The 24,659-nt window shown below is 49.9% G+C and overlaps 1 protein-coding gene across 1 annotated transcript in view; it reads left to right on the top strand.

The window, feature by feature from the left end:
- Positions 1-24,659, top strand: part of LOC137349390 (zinc finger protein 229-like) — a 69,559-nt gene that overhangs the window by 20,749 nt on the left and 24,151 nt on the right. The window lies entirely within an intron of this gene.

The raw sequence follows: 24,659 nt of genomic DNA, 5'->3' as shown, positions 1-24,659 counted from the left end.
TAATTGAACCCAGATCCCTTGAGCTGTGAGATCTGCGGTGCTAACCACTGCGCCACCCTGTTACTTTATAAGCACTCCTGTGAAACACCTTGAAACATTTTATTGCATTAAAGGCGTGACATAAATACAAAGTTGATGTTAACTTGGACATTTATCACCATTCCTTCATCATCACTGGGTGAAAATCCTGTAACTCCTTCCCTAACACCATTGTGGAAGCACCTTCACCACACAGACTACAGTGGTTCAAGATGAAGGCCCACCATCACCTTCTCAATGGGCAACTGGAGATTGGTAATATACGCATTCTGGCTACTGATGCCCATATCCCAGGAATGAAGTAACAACATGTGTATATGTAAACTGGATTAAAAACCTCTACAGAAATACTTGTTACCGAAATAATACTCTTTTACAATGAGTGGTTGGTGTCTGTTCAGCAACCTCATCTCCCCTGGAATCGATTTCCCTTGACAACCTCACTATGAAAATTGTTGGACTCCACTGGGCTCAAAAGTACTCAGGTGTAAAGCCAGCAGTTGCTCCTCCATCCCCACTCCAGCTCAAACTAATGGAACAAAAAAGACCAATAGAGACATTCGGAACTAACTTCCACATCCAACACCCACAGCGATACAAACAGGATCTTAATTGGTCCGTCTGTGTTTCTTGACTCAGTTCTGTGAGCAATGCTTGCAGTAAAACAAAAGCAAAATACTGTGGATGCTGGAAATCTGAAATAAAAGGAGAAAATACTGGAAATATTCAGCAGGTCAGGCAGCATCTGTGAAGAGAGAAACAGAGTTAACATTTCAGGCGCATCGAGCCACTGCTGCCTGCAGCCTGGAACTCGGAGTGGGAGAAGGAGGAAGAATGAGGAGAGACAATATAGTCCAACACTCACAGCAACCTACAATCCACCGACATTACCGGGATAGGGAGACAGAGTTTAGAAACACTCAGCAACACGACTCCAGTAAAAGATCCCAGGAGGAAAAGGGTGTGTGTACCTGCCCTGATATCCCCCTCCCCAGGCCTGTCAGTCAAACCCCCCACTCCTCCCAGTCCACAGCTCAGCCTAACAGCTTCCTGCACCTTGAGCCAGCCCTGCCCAGGTGTGGCCCAGTCCAAGGGGAGTCTTTGTGGAACCCGGGAGGGGGGAGGGGGGACCTCCTGCCCTGTGCTGTGTCCCAAATGGTTCCTCCCTCCCTCCCCCAGGCCCCTTTATAACTGAGCTCAGTTTCCTTTAAAGTTTTCTCCTTTGATGTTACACTTTATTAATCTTTAATTCATCCAAAAGAGATGGAAATCTGGCGGCCGTTAACCCCGGGTCTGTCACCGGGAGAAGCCTCGCAGCTGCCGCCCCACTCGGTACAGACGCGGCACTGGGAGCTCCTTATTGGGGGTGTTGCGGCCGACACCGGGGGTTTCTGAAATCCGCCGCCGTTTACCGGCAACAGAGGAGCTTCACACGGCAAATGCTACAAACAAACTAAACCAGAATGCGCCTGCGCGCTCGGTTCATGACCTCTGACCGAAGAAGCCACCTTGATTGACGGCTGCTCGGGGCCAATAGTAGGAGAGGGCGGGACAGAAGTGTAACGCAGCCCCGCCCCCTTTGAGCAAGCCCCGCCCTCACGCGCGTGGATTGTTGGAGGACCCGCAGCCCGTACATTCCTCCAGGCCGCTCCCGCTCTCCTTATTGGCCCGCAGCTGATGTCCATCAGCCGGGCGGGCGGTGTGAGATGAGCATGCGCGGCCAGCGCGAGCAGAGGCAGAGCGTGCGGTTCACACAATCTCAGAATTGTTGCAGTGAAGGAGACCATTCGGCCCATCGTGTCCGCACCGGCTCTTTGAAAGAGCAATTCAGTCAATTCCATTCCCTCGCCTTCTCCCCATAACCTTGCACATTCTTCTTTTCATCTTCCTGTCTAATTCTCTTTTGAATGCTTCAATTGAACCTGCCTCCACCACACTGTCAGGCAGCACATTCCAGACCTTAACCATTTACCAAGTGAAGTTTTTCCTCATGTCACTTTTGCTTCTCTGACCAAATACTTTAAAACTGTGCACTCTGGTTCTTGATTCTTTCACTAGTGGGAACAGTTTCTCCCTATCTACTCTGTCCAGACTCCTCTTGTTTTTGAGCTCTAACAAATTACCTCTCAGCCTTCCCTTCAATGTATCTTCACAACTGAAGTTCCTCATCCTTGCAACCATTTTTGTGATATTTTTCCCTACTCTCTCCAATGCCCGCACATCTTTCCGAAAGTGCCGCACCCAGAACTGGACACAATACACCAGCTGAGGGCAAACTAGTATCTTAAACAAGTTCAACATAAGCAAAATACTGCAGATGCTGGAAATCTGAAATAAAATCAAGAAATGCTGGAAATACTCAGCAGGACTGGCAGCATCTGTGGCGACAGAAGCAGAGTTCATGTTTCAGGTCAGTGACCCTTCATCAGAACTCAGAACAGGGTTCTGATGAAGGGTCACTGACCTGAAACGTTAACTCTGCTTCTCTCTCCACAGATGTTGCCAGACCTGCTGAGTATTTCCAGCATTTCATGTTTCTTTTTGAACATAACCTCCTTGCACTTGTACTCTATGCCTCTATTAATAAAGCCCAGGATACTGTATGCATTATTAACTGCTCTCTCAACCTGTCCTTCCACCTTCAATGACTTACGCACATATACACCCAGGTCCCTCTGCTCCTGCAGCCCTTTAGAATTGTAACCTTTATTCTATATTCTCTCTCTGTGTTCTTCCTACCTAAATGAAGCACTTCGCACTTCTCTGCATTGAGCTTCATCTGCCACCTGTCTGCCCATTCCACCAACTTGTCTATGTCCTTTTCGAGTTCTACACTATCCTCCTCACAGTTCACAATGCTTCCAAGTTTCATGTCATCTGCAAACTTTGAAATTGTGCCCTGTACACCAAGGTCTAGGTCATTAATATATATCTGGAAAGCAAGGGTTCCAACACTGATCCCTGGGGAACTCCACTACAAACCTTCCTCCAGCCTGAAAAACCCTTCAAACACTACTCTTTATTTCCTGACATGCAGCCAATTATCCATGTTGCTACTTTCCCTTTTATTCCATGAGCTAGAAGATTGCTCACAAGTCTGTTGTGTGGCACTGGTATCAAAGGCATTTTGAAAGTCCATGTACACCACATCAACACTTTGTTATCTCCTCAATAACTCCAGCATTAAACAAACATGATTTTCCCAAAAGAAATCTGTGTTGGCTTTCTTTAATTAACCCACATTTGCCCATGTGACTGTTAATTTTCTCCCAAATTATTCTTTCTAGAAGTTTCCCCACCACTGAAGTTAAACTGACTGGGCTGTACTTGCTGGGCTTACCTTTACACCCTTTTTTGAACAAGGGTGTAACATTTGCAATTGTCCAGTCCTCTGGCACCACCCCCAAGTCTAAGAGAGACTGAAAGATGATGGCCAGTGTCTCTGCAATTTCCAGCCTCACTTCCCTCAGTATCCTTGGTTGCATCTCATCTGGTCCTGATGCTTTATCCACTTTGAAGTACAGACAGCGATCTAATACGTCCTTTTTTAAATGAATTTTAAACCCTTCTGGTGTTTGAATTACCTCCTCTTTCATTATTGCCTGGATTGCATCTTCTTCCTTGCTGAAGACAGATGCAAAGTATTCATTTAATACCTCAGCTATGTCCCCTGCCTCCACGTGTAAGTTCCCTTATTGCTTCCCGAATCAGTCCCACACTTCTTTACCCACCCTTTTACTGTTTATATGTTTGTCAAAAACTTTGGGATTCCCTTTAATGCCAGCTGTTGATCTCTTTATATGCTCTCTCTTTGATTCTCTGATTTGTTTTTTCACTTCCCCTCTGGACATTATATTCAGCCTGTTTCTCAATAATATTTTCTACCTGGCTTCTGTCAAAAGCACACTTTTTCTTCTGTATCATTATCTCTGCCTCTTTTGTCATGCAGGGAGCTCTGGATTTATTTACCCTACTTTTCCCCTTTGAGGGAACATATGTTGACTGTGCCCAAAATATCTGTTCTTTGAAGGTAGCCCACTGTTTTGCTACCAGTTTTCCTGCCAACGTTTGAATCCAGTTGATTCACCCCAGCTCCATTCTTACCCCATTGAAGTTGTCTTTCCCCCAGTGAATTATTCTTACTCTGGATTGTTCTTTGTCCTTTTCCATAGTCAGCCGAAATATTATGATACAATGATCACTCTCCCCTACATGCTGTCCTATTGATACTTGATCCACTTGGCCCTTCTCATTCCTCAGAACCAGGTCTAGCAGTGCCTCCTTTCTCATTTGATGAGCAACATACTGCTGTAAAAAAGTTTCCTGAACACACTCTCGGAACTCTTGCCCCTCAATTCCCTTTACACTACTACTATCCCAGCCATGTTTGGATAATTAAAGTCCCCCATTATAACTAACCTATAATTTTTGCACCTCTCTGTAATGTCCTTGCAAATTTGTTCCTCCACGTCCTTCCCACTTGCTGGTGGCCTAAAGACAACACCGAGCAATGTAAATGCACCTTTTTTGTTCCTTAGCTCGAGCCAAATTGAATCTGTCCTCGACCCCTACGGGACATCTTTTTCCTCCAACACTGCAATGCTCTCCTTAATCGATACTGCCATCCCTCCCGCCTTTTCCCTTTCTTATCTTTCCTAAGCATCTTGTATCCAGGAAGATTTAACACCCAGTCCTGCCCTTCTTTGAGCCAGGTCTCTGTTATAGATACAGCATAATATTTCCACATGGCAATCTGTGCCTGTACCTCATCAATCTTATTAACCACACTCTGTGCATTCACATACATGCACATTAACCCTGATTTAGACTTTATTACTTTCTCCCTGACTCTGACCCCACCTAATAACTTACTATTCCCTACTCGAGTGCTATCTATCTCTCCCAGTATTCTGTGCACCTTGGTGTCCCTCTCTGATATTTCCTCCTGGTTCCCACACCCCTGACAAGTTACCAGTTTTGCTATCCTCCAATCTGAGATCCCTCTAAGGCTCCCATCCCCCTGCCAATCTAGTTTAAACCCTTCCCAACAGCACTAGCAAATCTTCTGCGAGGATATTAGTCCCAGTCCTGTTAAGATGCAACCCGTCCACCTTGTACAGGTTCCACCTGCCCCCGAACTGGTCTCAGTGCCTCAGAAATCTGATGTCCTCCCTCCTGCACCAGTTCTCCAGCCACATGTTCAATCACTCAATTCTCCTATTCCTATGTTTACTTGCACATGGGACTGGGAGTAATCCTATGTATTCCCCCTTCCTACCTATTTTATTGGTGCCAATGTGGACCACGACCTCTGGCTGTTCACCTTCCCCCAGGAAGGCAACACACGATCCTGGAGTCTAATCTACGGTCACAGAAACACCTGTCTGTTCCCCTGACTAATGAATCCCCTATCATTACTGCTCTTACACTCTTCCTCCTCTCCTCCTGTGCAGCTGAGCCACCTGTGGTGCCACAATCATGGCTCTGTCTGCACTCCTCTGAGGAACCATCACCCTCACCAGTATCCAAAATCGAAAACCGATTAGCGAGTGAGATCAACTCAGGGGACTCCTGCACTACCTACCTTAGACTGTCTGGCGGTCACCCATTCCCTCTCGACCTGCATGCTCCTAACCTGTGGTGTGACCACCTCGCTAAACCTGCTATCCATGTAGTTCTCTGCATTGTGGATGCACCACAGTGACTCCAGCCACTGCTCGAGATCCAAAACCTAGAGCTCAAGCTTGTGCAGCCAGTGACACTGCCTGCAGACGTGTTTGTCCAGGACACATGGTGCGTCCACGACATCCCACATGTCACAAGCTGTGCTTTGCTCTCGGCCAAGCTGCACTGCCAAACCTTAACTTAACAGACTATTTATAATGAGTAGAATATCTGACCAGTTACTCACCAACCAGCTCTTTCCACTGCACAGAAGCAAGAACCAAATACTGGAGGAGGGATGAAGTAGAAAAAAGGAGTACATCCTATCCCCTTCACTGAACTCACCACTCAGCAAACACATACCACCATACTCTGTTTGAAATCTGCACTCCTTATCAATCTTTCAGTTACTCTTTCCTGTTTTTTATATTCTGTCAAACATTCTGACCTGTGCAATTATTTGCTTTTCCGTTAATTTTCAGACTATCTTTAACTTTCTCAGGAAACCATGGATAGTGGGTCCTCCCCTCTCCGAACCCTGTACATTCTGAGAATCCCAGAGTGGAGAGCTGGGACATCCTGTCTCAAAACACATCCCACCCTGTTTATACTGAGAATCCCAGGGTGGAGAGCTGGGACATCCTGTCTCAAAACACATCCTACCCTGTTCATACTGAGAATCCCAGAGTGGAGAACTGGAAAATCCTGTCTCAAAACACATCCCACTCTGTTCATACTGAGAATCCCAGAGTGGAGAGCTGGGACATCCTGTCTCAAAACACATCCCACCCTGTTCATACTGAGAATCCCAGGGTGGAGAGCTGGGACATCCTGTCTCAAAACGCATCCCACCCTGTTCATACTGAGAATCCCAGGGTGGAGAGCTGGGACATCCTGTCTCAAAACGCATCCTACTCTGTTCATACTGAGAATCCCAGAGTGGAGAGCCAGGACATCCTGTCTCAAAACACATCCCATCCAGTTCACACTGAGAATCCCAGAGTGGAGAGCTGAGAGACATCCCGACTCAAAACACAGCCCTGCCTGTTCATACTGAGAATCCCAGGATGGAGAGCTGGAAAATCCTGTCTCAAAACACATCCCACCCTGTTCATACTGAGAATCACAGGATGGAGAGCTGGGACTACCCTTCTCAAAACACATCCCACCCTGTTTATACTGAGAATCCCAGGCTGGAGAGCTGGGACATCCTGTCTCAAAACACATCCCAGCCTGTTCATACTGAGAATCCCAGGGTGGAGAGCTGGGACATCCTGTCTCAAAACACATCCCACATTGTTCAGACTGAGAATCCCAGGGTGGAGAGCTGGGAGATCCTGTCTCAAAACACATACCACCTAGTTCATACAGAGAATCCCAGGGTGGACAGCTGTGTCATCCCGTCTGAAAACACATCCCACCCAGTTCACACTGAGAATCCCAGAGTGGAGAGCTGAGAGACATCACGTCTCAAACCACATCCCAGCCTGTTCATACTGAGAATCCCAGGGTGGAGAGCTGGAAAATCCTGTCTCAAAACACATCCCACCCTGTTCACACTGAGAATCCCAGGGTGGAGAGCTGGGACATCCTGTCTCAAAACACATCCCACCCTGTTCACACTGAGAATCCCAGGCTGGAGAGCTGGGACATCCTGTCTCAAAACACATCCCACACTGTTCATACTGAGAATCCCAGAGTGGAGAGCTGAGAGACATCCTGACTCAAAACACATCCCTGCCTGTTCATACTGAGAATCCCAGGGTGGAGAGCTGGGACATCATGTCTCAAAACACATCCCACCCTGTTCATACTGAGAATCCCAGGCTGGAGAGCTGGGACATCCTGTCTCAAAACACATCCCACCCTGTTCAAACTGAGAATCCAAGGCTGGCGAGCTGGGACATCCTGTCTCAAAACACATCCCACTCTGTTCATCCTGAGAATCCCAGGGTGGAGAGCTGGGACATCCTGTCTCAAAACACATCCCACCCTGATCATACTGAGAATCCCAGGGTGGAGAGCTGGGACTACCCTTCTCAAAACACATCCCACCCTGTTTATACTGAGAATCCCAGGCTGGAGAGCTGGGACATCCTATCTCAAAACACATCCCAGCCTGTTCATACTGAGAATCCCAGGGTGGAGAGCTGGAAAATCCTGTCTCAAAACACATCCCACCCTGTTCATACTGAGAATCCCAGGGTGGAGAGCTGGGACATCCTGTCTCAAAACACATCCAGCCCTGTTCACACTGAGAATCCCAGGGTGGAGAGCTGGGACATCCTGTCTCAAAACACATCCCACCCTGTTCACACTGAGAATCCCAGGGTGGAGAGCTGGGAGATCCTGTCTCAAAACACATCCCACCCTGTTCATACTGAGAATCCCAGGGTGGAGAGCTGGGACATCCTGTCTCAAAACACATCCTCCCCTGTTCAGACTGAGAATCCCAGGGTGGAGAGCTGGGACATCCTGTCTCAAAACACATCCTCCCCTGTTCAGACTGAGAATCCCAGGGTGGAGAGCTGGGACATCCTGTCTCAAAACACATCCCACCCTGTTCATACTGAGAATCCCAGGGTGGAGAGCTGGGACATCCTGTCTCAAAACACATCCCACCCTGTTCAAACTGAGAATCCCAGGCTGGAGAGCTGGGACATCCTGTCTCAAAACACATCCCATCCTGTTCATACTGAGAATCCCAGAGTGGAGAGCTGAGAGACATCCCAACTCAAAACACATCCCTGCCTGTTCATACTGAGAATCCCAGGGTGGAGAGCTGGAAAATCCTGTCTCAAAACACATCCTGCCCTGTTCACACTGAGAATCCCAGGGTGGAGAGCTGAGAGACATCCCAACTCAAAACACATCCCTGCCTGTTCATACTGAGAATCCCAGGGTGGAGAGCTGGGACATCCTGTCTCAAAACACATTCCACTCTGTTCATACTGGGAATCCCAGGGTGGAGAGCTGGGACATCCTGTCTCAAAAAACATCCCACTCTGCTCATACTGGGAATCCCAGAGTGGAGAGCTGGGACATCCTGTCTCAAAACACATCCCACCCTGTTCATACTGAGAATCCCAGGGTGGAAAGCTGGGACATCCTGTCTCAAAACACATCCCACCCTGTTCATACGGAGAATCCCAGGGTGGAGAGCTGAGACATCCTGTCTCAAAACACATCCCACCTTGTTCATCCTGAGAATCCCAGAGTCGAGAGCTGTAACATCCTGTCTCAAAACACATCCCACCCTGTTCATACTGAGAATCCCAGGGTGGAGAGCTGGGACATCCTGTCTCAAAACACATCCCACCTTGTTCATACTGAGAATCCCAGGCTGGAGAGCTGGGACATCCTGTCTCAAAACACATCCCACCCTGATCATACTGAGAATCCCAGGGTGGAGAGCTGGGACATCCTGTCTCAAAACACATCCCACTCTGTTCATACTGAGAATCCCAGGGTGGAGAGCTGGGACTACCCGTCTGAAAACACATCCCACCCTGTTTATACTGAGAATCCCAGGCTGGAGAGCTGGGACATCCTGTCTCAAAACACATCCCACTCTGTTCATACTGAGAATCCCAGGGTGGAGAGCTGGGACTACCCGTCTCAAAACACATCCCACCCTGTTTATACTGAGAATCCCAGGGTGGAGAGCTGGGACATCCTGTCTCAAAACACATCCCACCCTGATCATACTGAGAATCCCAGGGTGGAGAGCTGGGACATCCTGTCTCAAAACACATCCCACATTGTTCAGACTGAGAATCCCAGGGTGGAGAGCTGGGACATCCTGTCTCAAAACACATACCACTCCATTCATACTGAGAATCCCAGGTTGGAGAGCTGGGAGATCCTGTCTCAAAACACATACCACCTAGTTCATACTGAGAATCCCAGGGTGGAGAGCTGCGTCATCCCGTCTGAAAACACATCCCACCCTGTTCATACTGAGAATCCCAGGATGGAGAGCTGGGACATCCTGTCTCAAAACACATCCCACCCTGTTCATACTGAGGATCCAAGGCTGAAGATCTGGGACATCCTGTCTCAAAACACATCCCACCCTGTTCATACTGAGAATCCCAGGCTGGAGAACTGGGACATCCTGTCTCAAAACACATCCTGCCCTGTTCAAACTGAGAATCCAAGGCTGGCGAGCTGGGACATCCTGTCTCAAAACACATCCCACTCTGTTCATCCTGAGAATCCCAGGGTGGAGAGCTGGGACATCCTGTCTCAAAACACATCCCACCCTGATCATACTGAGAATCCCAGGCTGGAGAGCTGGGATATCCTGCCTCAAAACACATCCCACCATGTTCATACTGAGAATCCCAGGGTGGAGAGCTGGGACATCCTGTCTCAAAACACATCCCACCCTGTTCAAACTGAGAAACCAAGGCTGGCGAGCTGGGATATCCTGTCTCAAAACACATCCCACTCTGTTCATCCTGAGAATCCCAGGGTGGAGAGCTGGGACATCCTGTCTCAAAACACATCCCACCCTGATCATACTGAGAATCCCAGGCTGGAGAGCTGGGATATCCTGTCTCAAAACACATCCCACCATGTTCATACTGAGAATCCCAGAGTGGAGAGCTGGGACATCCTGTCTCAAAACACATCCCACTCTGTTCATACTGGGAATCCCAGGGTGGAGAGCTGGGACATCCTGTCTCAAAACACATCCCACCCTGTTCATACTGAGAATCCCAGGGTGGAGAGCTGTAACATCCTGTCTCAAAACACATCCCACCCTGTTCATACTGAGAATCCCAGAGTCGAGAGCTGTAACATCCTGTCTCAAAACACATCCCACTCTGTTCATCCTGAGAATCCCAGGGTGGAGAGCTGGGACATCCTGTCTCAAAACACATCCCACCCTGATCATACTGAGAATCCCAGGCTGGAGAGCTGGGATATCCTGTCTCAAAACACATCCCACCATGTTCATACTGAGAATCCCAGAGTGGAGAGCTGGGACATCCTGTCTCAAAACACATCCCACTCTGTTCATACTGGGAATCCCAGGGTGGAGAGCTGGGACATCCTGTCTCAAAACACATCCCACCCTGTTCATACTGAGAATCCCAGGGTGGAGAGCTGTAACATCCTGTCTCAAAACACATCCCACCCAGTTCACACTGAGAATCCCAGAGTGGAGAGCTGAGAGACATCCCGTCTCAAAACACATCCCAGCCTGTTCATACTGAGAATCCGAGGGTGGAGAGCTGGAAAATCCTGTCTCAAAACACATCCCACCCTGTTCATACTGAGAATCCCAGGGTGGAGAGCTGGGACATCCTGTCTCAAAACACATCCCACCCTTTTCATACTGAGAATCCCAGAGTGGAGAGCTGGGACATCCTGTCTCAAAACACATCCTGCCCTGTTCACACTGAGAATCCCAGGGTGGAGAGCTGGAAAATCCTGTCTCAAAACACATCCCACCCTGTTCACACTGAGAATCCCAGGGCGGAGAGCTGGGACATCCTGTCTCAAAACACATCCCACACTGTTCATACTGAGAATCCCAGGGTGGAGAGCTGGAAAATCCTGTCTCAAAACACATCCCACCCTGTTCACACTGAGAATCCCAGGGCGGAGAGCTGGGACACCCTGTCTCAAAACACATCCCACCCTTTTCATACTGAGAATCCCAGAGTGGAGAGCTGGGACATCCTGTCTCAAAACACATCCTGCCCTGTTCACACTGAGAATCCCAGGGTGGAGAGCTGGAAAATTCTGTCTCAAAACACATCCCACCCTGTTCACACTGAGAATCCCAGGGCGGAGAGCTGGGACATCCTGTCTCAAAACACATCCCACACTGTTCATACTGAGAATCCCAGGGTGGAGAGCTGGAAAATCCTGTCTCAAAACACATCCCACCCTGTTCACACTGAGAATCTCAGGGTGGAGAGCTGGGACATCCTGTCTCAAAGCACATCCCACCCTGTTCAAACTGAGAATCTAAGGCTGGCGAGCTGCGACACCCTGTCTCAAAACACATCCCACTCTGTTCATCCTGAGAATCCCAGAGAGGAGAGCTGGGACATCTTGTCTCAAAACACATCCCACCCTGTTCAAACTGAGAATCCCAGGGTGGAGAGCTGGGACATCCTGTCTCAAAACACATCCCACTCTGTTCATACTGGGAATCCCAGGGTGGAGAGCTGGGACATCCTGTCTCAAAAAACATCCTACCCTGTTCACACTGAGAATCCCAGGGTGGAGAGCTGGGACATCTTGTCTCAAAACACATCCCACCCTGTTCAAACTGAGAATCCAAGGCTGGCAATCTGGGACATCCTGTCTCAAAACACATCCCACTCTGTTCATACTGGGAATCCCAGGGTGGAGAGCTGGGACATCCTGTCTGAAAACACATCCCACTCAGTTCATACTGAGAATCCCAGGGTGGAGAGCTGGGACATCTTGTCTCAAAACACATCCCACTCTGTTCATACTGAGAATCCCAGAGTGGAGAGCTGGGACATCCGTCTCAAAACACATCCTGCCCTGTTCATACTGAGAATCCCAGAGTGGAGAGCTGGGACATACTGTCACAAAACACATCCCACCCTGATCACACTGAGAATCCCAGGGTGGAGAGCTGGGACATCCTGTCTCAAAACACATCCCACCCTGTTCATACCGAGAATCCCAGGCTGGAGAGCTGGGACATCTTGTCTCAAAACACATCCCACTCTGTTCATACTGGGAATCCCAGGGTGGAGAGCTGGGACATCCTGTCTCAAAACACATCCCACCCTGATCATACCGAGAATCCCAGGGTGGAGAGCTGGGACATCCTGTCTCAAAACACATCCCACATTGTTCAGACTGAGAATCCCAGGGTGGAGAGCTGGGACATCCTGTCTCAAAACACATCCCACCTAGTTCATACTGAGAATCCCAGGGTGGAGAGCTGTGTCATCCCGTCTGAAAACACATCCCACCCAGTTCACACTGAGAATCCCAGAGTGGAGAGCTGAGAGACATCCCGTCTCAAAACACATCCCAGCCTGTTCATACTGAGAATCCGAGGGTGGAGAGCTGGAAAATCCTGTCTCAAAACACATCCCACCCTGTTCATACTGAGAATCCCAGGGTGGAGAGCTGGGACATCCTGTCTCAAAACACATCCCACCCTTTTCATACTGAGAATCCCAGAGTGGAGAGCTGGGACATCCTGTCTCAAAACACATCCTGCCCTGTTCACACTGAGAATCCCAGGGTGGAGAGCTGGAAAATCCTGTCTCAAAACACATCCCACCCTGTTCACACTGAGAATCCCAGGGCGGAGAGCTGGGACATCCTGTCTCAAAACACATCCCACACTGTTCATACTGAGAATCCCAGGGTGGAGAGCTGGAAAATCCTGTCTCAAAACACATCCCACCCAGTTCACACTGAGAATCCCAGGGCGGAGAGCTGGGACACCCTGTCTCAAAACACATCCCACCCTTTTCATACTGAGAATCCCAGAGTGGAGAGCTGGGACATCCTGTCTCAAAACACATCCTGCCCTGTTCACACTGAGAATCCCAGGGTGGAGAGCTGGAAAATTCTGTCTCAAAACACATCCCACCCTGTTCACACTGAGAATCCCAGGGCGGAGAGCTGGGACATCCTGTCTCAAAACACATCCCACACTGTTCATACTGAGAATCCCAGGGTGGAGAGCTGGAAAATCCTGTCTCAAAACACATCCCACCCTGTTCACACTGAGAATCCCAGGGCGGAGAGCTGGGACACCCTGTCTCAAAACACATCCCACACTGTTCATAGTGAGAATCCCAGGGTGGAGAGCTGGAAAATCCTGTCTCAAAACACATCCCACCCTGTTCACACTGAGAATCCCAGGGCGGAGAGCTGGGACATCCTGTCTCAAAACACATCCCACACTGTTCATACTGAGAATCCCAGGGTGGAGAGCTGGAAAATCCTGTCTCAAAACACATCCCACCCTGTTCACACTGAGAATCCCAGGGTGGAGAGCTGGGACATCTTGTCTCAAAACACATCCCACTCTGTTCATACTGAGAATCCCAGAGTGGAGAGCTGGGACATCCGTCTCAAAACACATCCTGCGCTGTTGATACTGAGATACCTAGAGTGGAGAGCTGGGACATACTGTCACAAAACACATCCCACTCTGTTCATCCTGAGAATCCCAGGGTGGAGAGCTGGGACTACCCTTCTCAAAACACATCCCACCCTGTTTATCCTGAGAATCCCAGGCTGGAGAGCTGGGACATCCTATCTCAAAACACATCCCAGCCTGTTCATACTGAGAATCCCAGGGTGGAGAGCTGGAAAATCCTGTCTCAAAACACATCCCACACTGTTCATACTGAGAATCCCAGGGTGGAGAGCTGGGACATCCTGTCTCAAAACACATCCAGCCCTGTTCACACTGAGAATCCCAGGGTGGAGAGCTGGGACATCCTGTCTCAAAACACATCCCACCCTGTTCACACTGAGAATCCCAGGGTGGAGAGCTGGGAGATCCTGTCTCAAAACACATCCCACCCTGTTCATACTGAGAATCCCAGGGTGGAGAGCTGGGACATCCTGTCTCAAAACACATCCTCCCCTGTTCAGACTGAGAATCCCAGGGTGGAGAGCTGGGACATCCTGTCTCAAAACACATCCTCCCCTGTTCAGACTGAGAATCCCAGGGTGGAGAGCTGGGACATCCTGTCTCAAAACACATCCCACCCTGTTCATACTGAGAATCCCAGGGTGGAGAGCTGGGACATCCTGTCTCAAAACACATCCCACCCTGTTCAAACTGAGAATCCCAGGCTGGAGAGCTGGGACATCCTGTCTCAAAACACATCCCACCCTGTTCATACTGAGAATCCCAGGATGGAGAGCTGGGACATCCTGTCTCAAAACACATCCCACCCTGTTCAAACTGAGAATCCCAGGCTGGAGAGCTGGGACATCCTGTCTCAAAACACATCCCATCCTGTTCATACTGAGAATCCCAGAGTGGAGAGCTGAGAGACATCCCAACTCAAAACACATCCCTGCCTGTTCATACTGAGAATCCCAGGGTGGAGAGCTGGAAAATCCTGTCTCAAAACACATCCTGCCCTGTTCACACTGAGAATCCCAGGGTGGAGAGCTGAGAGACATCCCAACTCAAAACACATCCCTGCCTGTTCATACTGAGAATCCCAGGGTGGAGAGCTGGGACATCCTGTCTCAAAACACATTCCACTCTGTTCATACTGAGAATCCCAGGGTGGAGAGCTGGGACATCCTGTCTCAAAACACATCCCACCCTGTTCATATTGAGAATCCCAGGGTGGAGAGCTGTAACATCCTGTCTCAAAACACATCCCACCCTGTTCATACTGAGAATCCCAGGGTGGAAAGCTGGGACATCCTGTCTCAAAACACATCCCACCTTGTTCATACTGAGAATCCCAGGCTGGAGAGCTGGGACATCCTGTCTCAAAACACATCCCACCCTGATCATACTGAGAATCCCAGGGTGGAGAGCTGGGACATCCTGTCTCAAAACACATCCCACTCTGTTCATACTGAGAATCCCAGGGTGGAGAGCTGGGACTACCCGTCTCAAAACACATCCCACCCTGTTTATACTGAGAATCCCAGGCTGGAGAGCTGGGACATCCTGTCTCAAAACACATCCCACCCTGTTCATTCCGAGAATCCCAGGGTGGAGAGCTGGGACATCCCGTCTCAAAACACATCCCACACTGTTCATACTGAGAATCCCAGGGTGGAGAGCTGGGAGATCCTGTCTCAAAACACATCCCACCTAGTTCACACTGAGAATCCCAGGGTGGAGAGCTGTGTCATCCCGTCTGAAAACACATCCCACCCAGTTCACACTGAGAATCCCAGAGTGGAGAGCTGAGAGACATCCCGTCTCAAAACACATCCCAGCCTGTTCACACTGAGAATCCCAGGGTGGAGAGCTGGGACATCCTGTCTCAAAACACATCCCACCCTGTTCACACTGAGAATCCCAGGGTGGAGAGCTGGGACATCCTGTCTCAAAACACATCCCACTCTGTTCATACTGAGAATCCCAGGGTGGAGAGCTGGAACATCATGTCTCAAAACACATCCCACACTGTTCAGACTGAGAATCCCAGGGTGGAGAGCTGGGACATCCTGTCTCAAAACACATCCTACCCTGTTCATACTGAGAATCCCAGGCTGGAGAGCTGGGACTTCCTGTCTCAAAACACATCCCACCCTGTTCATACTGAGAATCTCAGGGTGGAGAGCTGGGACATCCTGTCTCAAAGCACATCCCACCCTGTTCAGACTGAGAATCTAAGGCTGGCGAGCTGCGACATCCTGTCTCAAAACACATCCCACTCTGTTCATCCTGAGAATCCCAGAGTGGAGAGCTGGGACATCTTGTCTCAAAACACATCCCACCCTGTTCAAACTGAGAATCCCAGGGTGGAGAGCTGGGACAGCCTGTCTCAAAACACATCCCACTCTGTTCATACTGGGAATCCCAGGGTGGAGAGCTGGGACATCCTGTCTCAAAACACATCCCACTCTGTTCATCCTGGGAATCCCAGGGTGGAGAGCTGGGACATCCTGTCTCAAAAAACATCCTACCCTGTTCACACTGAGAATCCCAGGGTGGAGAGCTGGGACATCTTGTCTCAAAACACATCCCACCCTGTTCAAACTGAGAATCCAAGGCTGGCGATCTGGGACATCCTGTCTCAAAACACATCCCACTCTGTTCATACTGGGAATCCCAGGGTGGAGAGCTGGGACATCCTGTCTGAAAACACATCCCACTCTGTTCATACTGAGAATCCCAGAGTGGAGAGCTGGGACATCCGTCTCAAAACACATCCCACACTGTTCATACTGAGAATCCCAGGATGGAGAGCTGGGACATCTTGTCTCAAAACACATCCCACTCTGTTCATACTGAGAATCCCAGAGTGGAGAGCTGGGACATCCGTCTCAAAACACATCCCACACTGTTCATACTGAGAATCACAGGGTGGAGAGCTGGAAAATCCTGTCTCAAAACACATCCCACCCTGTTCACACTGAGAATCGCAGGGCGGAGAGCTGGGACATCCTGTCTCAAAACACATCCCACACTGTTCATACCGAGAATCCCAGGGTGGAGAGCTGGGACATCCTGTCTCAAAACACATCACACCCTGTTCATACTGGGAATCCCAGGGTGGAGAGCTGGGACATCCTGTCTGAAAACACATCCCACTCAGTTCATACTGAGAATCCCAGGGTGGAGAGCTGGGACATCTTGTCTCAAAACACATCCCACTCTGTTCATACTGAGAATCCCAGAGTGGAGAGCTGGGACATCCGTCTCAAAACACATCCTGCCCTGTTCAGACTGAGATTCCCAGAGTGGAGAGCTGGGACATACTGTCACAAAACACATCCCACTCTGTTCATCCTGAGAATCCCAGAGTGGAGAGCTGGGACATCTTGTCTCAAAACACATCCCACTCTGTTCATACTGAGAATCCCAGGGTGGAGAGCTGGGACATCCTGTCTCAAAACACATCCCACCCTGTTCATATTGAGAATCCCAGAGTGGAGAGCTGGGACATCCCGTCTCAAAACACATCCTGCCCTGTTCATACTGAGAATCCCAGGGTGGAGAGCTGGGACATCTTGTCTCAAAACACATCCCACCCTGTTCATACCGAGAATCCCAGGGTGGAGAGCTGGGACATCCTGTCTCAAAACATATCCCACCCTGTTCATACTGAGAATCCCAGGGTAGAGAGCTGGGACATCCTGTCTCAAAACACATCCCACCCTGTTCATACTGAGAATCCCAGGCTGGAGAGCTGGGACATCCTGTCTCAAAACACATCCCACCCTGTTCATACTGAGAATCCCAGGCTGGAGAGCTGGGACATCTTGTCTCAAAACACATCCCACTCTGCTCATACTGGGAATCCCAGGGTGGAGAGCTGGGACATCCTGTCTCAAAACACATCCCACCCTGATCATACTGAGAATCCCAGGGTGTAGAGCTGGGACATCCTGTCTCAAAACACATCCCACATTGTTCAGACTGAGAATCCCAGGGTGGAGAGCTGGGACATCCTGTCTCAAAACACATCCCACCCTGATCATACCGAGAATCCCAGGGTGGAGAGCTGGAAAATCCTGTCTCAAAACACATCCCACCCTGTTCATACTGAGAATCCCAGGGTGGAGAGCTGGGACATCATGTCTCAAAACACATCCCACCCTGTTCATACTGAGAATCCCAGAGTGGAGAGATTAGATTAGATTAGAGATACAACACTGAAACAGGCCCTTCGGCCCACCGAGTCTGTGCCGAACATCAACCACCCATTTATACTAATCCTACACTAATCCCATATTCCTACCAAACATCCCCAACTGTCCCTATATTTCCCTACCACCTACCTATACTAGTGACAATTTATAATGGCCAATTTACCTATCAACCTGCAAGTCTTTTTGGCTTGTGGGAGGAAACCGGAGCACCCGGAGAAAACCCACGCAGACACAGGGAGAACTTGCAAACTCCACACAGGCAGTGTCCGGAATCGAACCCGGGTCCCTGGAGCTGTGAGGCTGCGGTGCTAACCACTGCGCCACTGTGCCGCCCTAAGCTGGGACATCCTGTCTCAAAACACATCCCACCTTGTTCATACTGAGAATCCCAGAGTCGAGAGCTGTGACATCCTGTCTCAAAACACATCCCACCCTGTTCATACTGAGAATCCCAGGCTGGAGAGCTGGGACATCCTGTCTCAAAACACATCCCACCCTGATCATACTGAGAATCCCAGGGTGGAGAGCTGGGACTACCCTTCTCAAAACACATCCCACCCCGTTTATACTGAGAATCCCAGGCTGGAGAGCTGGGACATCCTGTCTCAAAACACATCCCACTCTGTTCATACTGAGAATCCCAGGGTGGAGAGCTGGGACTACCCGTCTCAAAACACATCCCACCCTGTTTATACTGAGAATCCCAGGCTGGAGAGCTGGGACATCCTGTCTCAAAACACATCCCACCCTGTTCATTCCGAGAATCCCAGGGTGGAGAGCTGGGACATCCCGTCTCAAAACACATCCCACACTGTTCATACTGAGAATCCCAGGGTGGAGAGCTGGGAGATCCTGTCTCAAAACACATCCCACCTAGTTCACACTGAGAATCCCAGAGTCGAGAGCTGTGACATCCCGTCTCAAAACACATCCCAGCCTGTTCACACTGAGAATCCCAGGGTGGAGAGCTGGGACATCCTGTCTCAAAACACATCCCACCCTGTTCACACTGAGAATCCCAGGGTGGAGAGCTGGGACATCCTGTCTCAAAACACATGCCACTCTGTTCATACTGAGAATCCCAGGGTGGAGAGCTGGAACATCATGTCTCAAAACACATCCCACTCTGTTCATACTGAGAATCCCAGGGTGGAGAGCTGGGACATCATGTCTCAAAACACATCCCACACTGTTCAGACTGAGAATCCCAGGGTGGAGAGCTGGGACATCCTGTCTCAAAACACATCCTACCCTGTTCATACTGAGAATCCCAGGCTGGAGAGCTGGGACTTCCTGTCTCAAAACACATCCCACCCTGTTCATACTGAGAATCTCAGTGTGGAGAGCTGGGACATCCTGTCTCAAAGCACATCCCACTCTGTTCATCCTGAGAATCCCAGAGTGGAGAGCTGGGACATCTTGTCTCAAAACACATCCCACCCTGTTCAAACTGAGAATCCCAGGGTGGAGAGCTGGGACAGCCTGTCTCAAAACACATCCCACTCTGTTCATACTGGGAATCCCAGGGTGGAGAGCTGGGACATCCTGTCTCAAAACACATCCCACTCTGTTCATCCTGGGAATCCCAGGGTGGAGAGCTGGGACATCCTGTCTCAAAAAACATCCTACCCTGTTCACACTGAGAATCCCAGGGTGGAGAGCTGGGACATCTTGTCTCAAAACACATCCCACCCTGTTCAAACTGAGAATCCAAGGCTGGCGATCTGGGACATCCTGTCTCAAAACACATCCCACTCTGTTCATACTGGGAATCCCAGGGTGGAGAGCTGGGACATCCTGTCTGAAAACACATCCCACTCTGTTCATACTGAGAATCCCAGAGTGGAGAGCTGGGACATCCGTCTCAAAACACATCCCACACTGTTCATACTGAGAATCACAGGGTGGAGAGCTGGAAAATCCTGTCTCAAAACACATCCCACCCTGTTCACACTGAGAATCGCAGGGCGGAGAGCTGGGACATCCTGTCTCAAAACACATCCCACACTGTTCATACTGAGAATCCCAGGGTGGAGAGCTGGGACATCCTGTCTCAAAACACATCACACCCTGTTCATACTGGGAATCCCAGGGTGGAGAGCTGGGACATCCTGTCTGAAAACACATCCCACTCAGTTCATACTGAGAATCCCAGGGTGGAGAGCTGGGACATCTTGTCTCAAAACACATCCCACTCTGTTCATACTGAGAATCCCAGAGTGGAGAGCTGGGACATCCGTCTCAAAACACATCCTGCCCTGTTCATACTGAGAATCCCAGAGTGGAGAGCTGGGACATACTGTCACAAAACACATCCCACTCTGTTCATCCTGAGAATCCCAGAGTGGAGAGCTGGGACATCTTGTCTCAAAACACATCCCACTCTGTTCATACTGAGAATCCCAGAGTGGAGAGCTGGGACATCCCGTCTCAAAACACATCCTGCCCTGTTCATACTGAGAATCCCAGAGTGGAGAGCTGGGACATACTGTCACAAAACAGATCCCACCCTGATCACACTGAGAATCCCAGGGTGGAGAGCTGGGACATCTTGTCTCAAAACACATCCCACCCTGTTCATACCGAGAATCCCAGGGTGGAGAGCTGGGACATCCTGTCTCAAAACATATCCCACCCTGTTCATACTGAGAATCCCAGGGTAGAGAGCTGGGACATCCTGTCTCAAAACACATCCCACCCTGTTCATACTGAGAATCCCAGGCTGGAGAGCTGGGACATCCTGTCTCAAAACACATCCCACCCTGTTCATACTGAGAATCCCAGGCTGGAGAGCTGGGACATCTTGTCTCAAAACACATCCCACTCTGCTCATACTGGGAATCCCAGGGTGGAGAGCTGGGACATCCTGTCTCAAAACACATCCCACCCTGATCATACTGAGAATCCCAGGGTGTAGAGCTGGGACATCCTGTCTCAAAACACATCCCACATTGTTCAGACTGAGAATCCCAGGGTGGAGAGCTGGGACATCCTGTCTCAAAACACATCCCACCCTGATCATACCGAGAATCCCAGGGTGGAGAGCTGGAAAATCCTGTCTCAAAACACATCCCACCCTGTTCATACTGAGAATCCCAGGGTGGAGAGCTGGGACATCATGTCTCAAAACACATCCCACCCTGTTCATACTGAGAATCCCAGAGTGGAGAGCTGGGACATCCTGTCTCAAAACACATCCCACCTTGTTCATACTGAGAATCCCAGAGTCGAGAGCTGTGACATCCTGTCTCAAAACACATCCCACCCTGTTCATACTGAGAATCCCAGGCTGGAGAGCTGGGACATCCTGTCTCAAAACACATCCCACCCTGATCATACTGAGAATCCCAGGGTGGAGAGCTGGGACTACCCTTCTCAAAACACATCCCACCCTGTTTATACTGAGAATCCCAGGCTGGAGAGCTGGGACATCCTATCTCAAAACACATCCCAGCCTGTTCATACTGAGAATCCCAGGGTGGAGAGCTGGAAAATCCTGTCTCAAAACACATCCCACCCTGTTCATACTGAGAATCCCAGGGTGGAGAGCTGGGACATCCTGTCTCAAAACACATCCAGCCCTGTTCACACTGAGAATCCCAGGGTGGAGAGCTGGGACATCCTGTCTCAAAACACATCCCACCCTGTTCACACTGAGAATCCCAGGGTGGAGAGCTGGGAGATCCTGTCTCAAAACACATCCCACACTGTTCATACTGAGAATCCCAGGGTGGAGAGCTGGGACATCCTGTCTCAAAACACATCCCACCTAGTTCACACTGAGAATCCCAGGGTGGAGAGCTGTGTCATCCCGTCTGAAAACACATCCCACCCAGTTCACACTGAGAATCCCTGAGTGGAGAGCTGAGAGACATCCCGTCTCAAAACACATCCCAGCCTGTTCACACTGAGAATCCCAGGGTGGAGAGCTGGGACATCCTGTCTCAAAACACATCCCACCCTGTTCACACTGAGAATCCCAGGGTGGAGAGCTGGGACATCCTGTCTCAAAACACATCCCACTCTGTTCATACTGAGAATCCCAGGGTGGAGAGCTGGAACATCATGTCTCAAAACACATCCCACTCTGTTCATACTGAGAATCCCAGGGTGGAGAGCTGGGACATCATGTCTCAAAACACATCCCACACTGTTCAGACTGAGAATCCCAGGCTGGAGAGCTGGGACTTCCTGTCTCAAAACACATCCCACCCTGTTCATACTGAGAATCTCAGGGTGGAGAGCTGGGACATCCTGTCTCAAAGCACATCCCACCCTGTTCAAACTGAGAATCTAAGGCTGGCGAGCTGCGACATCCTGTCTCAAAACACATCCCACTCTGTTCATCCTGAGAATCCCAGAGTGGAGAGCTGGGACATCTTGTCTCAAAACACATCCCACCCTGTTCAAACTGAGAATCCCAGGGTGGAGAGCTGGGACAGCCTGTCTCAAAACACATCCCACTCTATTCATACTGGGAATCCCAGGGTGGAGAGCTGGGACATCCTGTCTCAAAACACATCCCACTCTGTTCATCCTGGGAATCCCAGGGTGGAGAGCTGGGACATCCTGTCTCAAAAAACATCCTACCCTGTTCACACTGAGAATCCCAGGGTGGAGAGCTGGGACATCTTGTCTCAAAACACATCCCACCCTGTTCAAACTGAGAATCCAAGGCTGGCGATCTGGGACATCCTGTCTCAAAACACATCCCACTCTATTCATACTGGGAATCCCAGGGTGGAGAGCTGGGACATCCTGTCTCAAAACACATCCCACTCTGTTCATACTGGGAATCCCAGGGTGGAGAGCTGGGACATCCTGTCTGAAAACACATCCCACTCTGTTCATACTGAGAATCCCAGAGTGGAGAGCTGGGACATCCGTCTCAAAACACATCCCACACTGTTCATACTGAGAATCCCAGGATGGAGAGCTGGGACATCTTGTCTCAAAACACATCCCACTCTGTTCATACTGAGAATCCCAGAGTGGAGAGCTGGGACATCCGTCTCAAAACACATCCCACACTGTTCATACTGAGAATCACAGGGTGGAGAGCTGGAAAATCCTGTCTCAAAACACATCCCACCCTGTTCACACTGAGAATCGCAGGGCGGAGAGCTGGGACATCCTGTCTCAAAACACATCCCACACTGTTCATACTGAGAATCCCAGGGTGGAGAGCTGGGACATCCTGTCTCAAAACACATCACACCCTGTTCATACTGGGAATCCCAGGGTGGAGAGCTGGGACATCCTGTCTGAAAACACATCCCACTCAGTTCATACTGAGAATCCCAGGGTGGAGAGCTGGGACATCTTGTCTCAAAACACATCCCACTCTGTTCATACTGAGAATCCCAGAGTGGAGAACTGGGACATCCGTCTCAAAACACATCCTGCCCTGTTCATACTGAGAATCCCAGAGTGGAGAGCTGGGACATACTGTCACAAAACACATCCCACTCTGTTCATCCTGAGAATCCCAGAGTGGAGAGCTGGGACATCTTGTCTCAAAACACATCCCACTCTGTTCATACTGAGAATCCCAGAGTGGAGAGCTGGGACATCCCGTCTCAAAACACATCCTGCCCTGTTCATACTGAGAATCCCAGAGTGGAGAGCTGGGACATACTGTCACAAAACACATCCCACCCTGATCACACTGAGAATCCCAGGGTGGAGAGCTGGGACATCTTGTCTCAAAACACATCCCACCCTGTTCATACCGAGAATCCCAGGGTGGAGAGCTGGGACATCCTGTCTCAAAACATATCCCACCCTGTTCATACTGAGAATCCCAGGGTAGAGAGCTGGGACATCCTGTCTCAAAACACATCCCACCCTGTTCATACTGAGAATCCCAGGCTGGAGAGCTGGGACATCCTGTCTCAAAACACATCCCACCCTGTTCATACTGAGAATCCCAGGCTGGAGAGCTGGGACATCTTGTCTCAAAACACATCCCACTCTGCTCATACTGGGAATCCCAGGGTGGAGAGCTGGGACATCCTGTCTCAAAACACATCCCACCCTGATCATACTGAGAATCCCAGGGTGTAGAGCTGGGACATCCTGTCTCAAAACACATCCCACATTGTTCAGACTGAGAATCCCAGGGTGGAGAGCTGGGACATCCTGTCTCAAAACACATCCCACCCTGATCATACCGAGAATCCCAGGGTGGAGAGCTGGAAAATCCTGTCTCAAAACACATCCCACCCTGTCCATACTGAGAATCCCAGGGTGGAGAGCTGGGACATCATGTCTCAAAACACATCCCACCCTGTTCATACTGAGAATCCCAGAGTGGAGAGCTGGGACATCCTGTCTCAAAACACATCCCACCTTGTTCATACTGAGAATCCCAGAGTCGAGAGCTGTAACATCCTGTCTCAAAACACATCCCACCCTGTTCATACTGAGAATCCCAGGCTGGAGAGCTGGGACATCCTGTCTCAAAACACATCCCACCCTGATCATACTGAGAATCCCAGGGTGGAGAGCTGGGACTACCCTTCTCAAAACACATCCCACCCTGTTTATACTGAGAATCCCAGGCTGGAGAGCTGGGACATCCTATCTCAAAACACATCCCAGCCTGTTCATACTGAGAATCCCAGGGTGGA

Source organism: Heterodontus francisci, chromosome 34 (genome assembly GCF_036365525.1).
Source record: "Heterodontus francisci isolate sHetFra1 chromosome 34, sHetFra1.hap1, whole genome shotgun sequence".
NCBI lineage: Eukaryota > Metazoa > Chordata > Chondrichthyes > Heterodontiformes > Heterodontidae > Heterodontus > Heterodontus francisci.
This window is presented reverse-complemented; position numbering and strand designations above follow the sequence as displayed.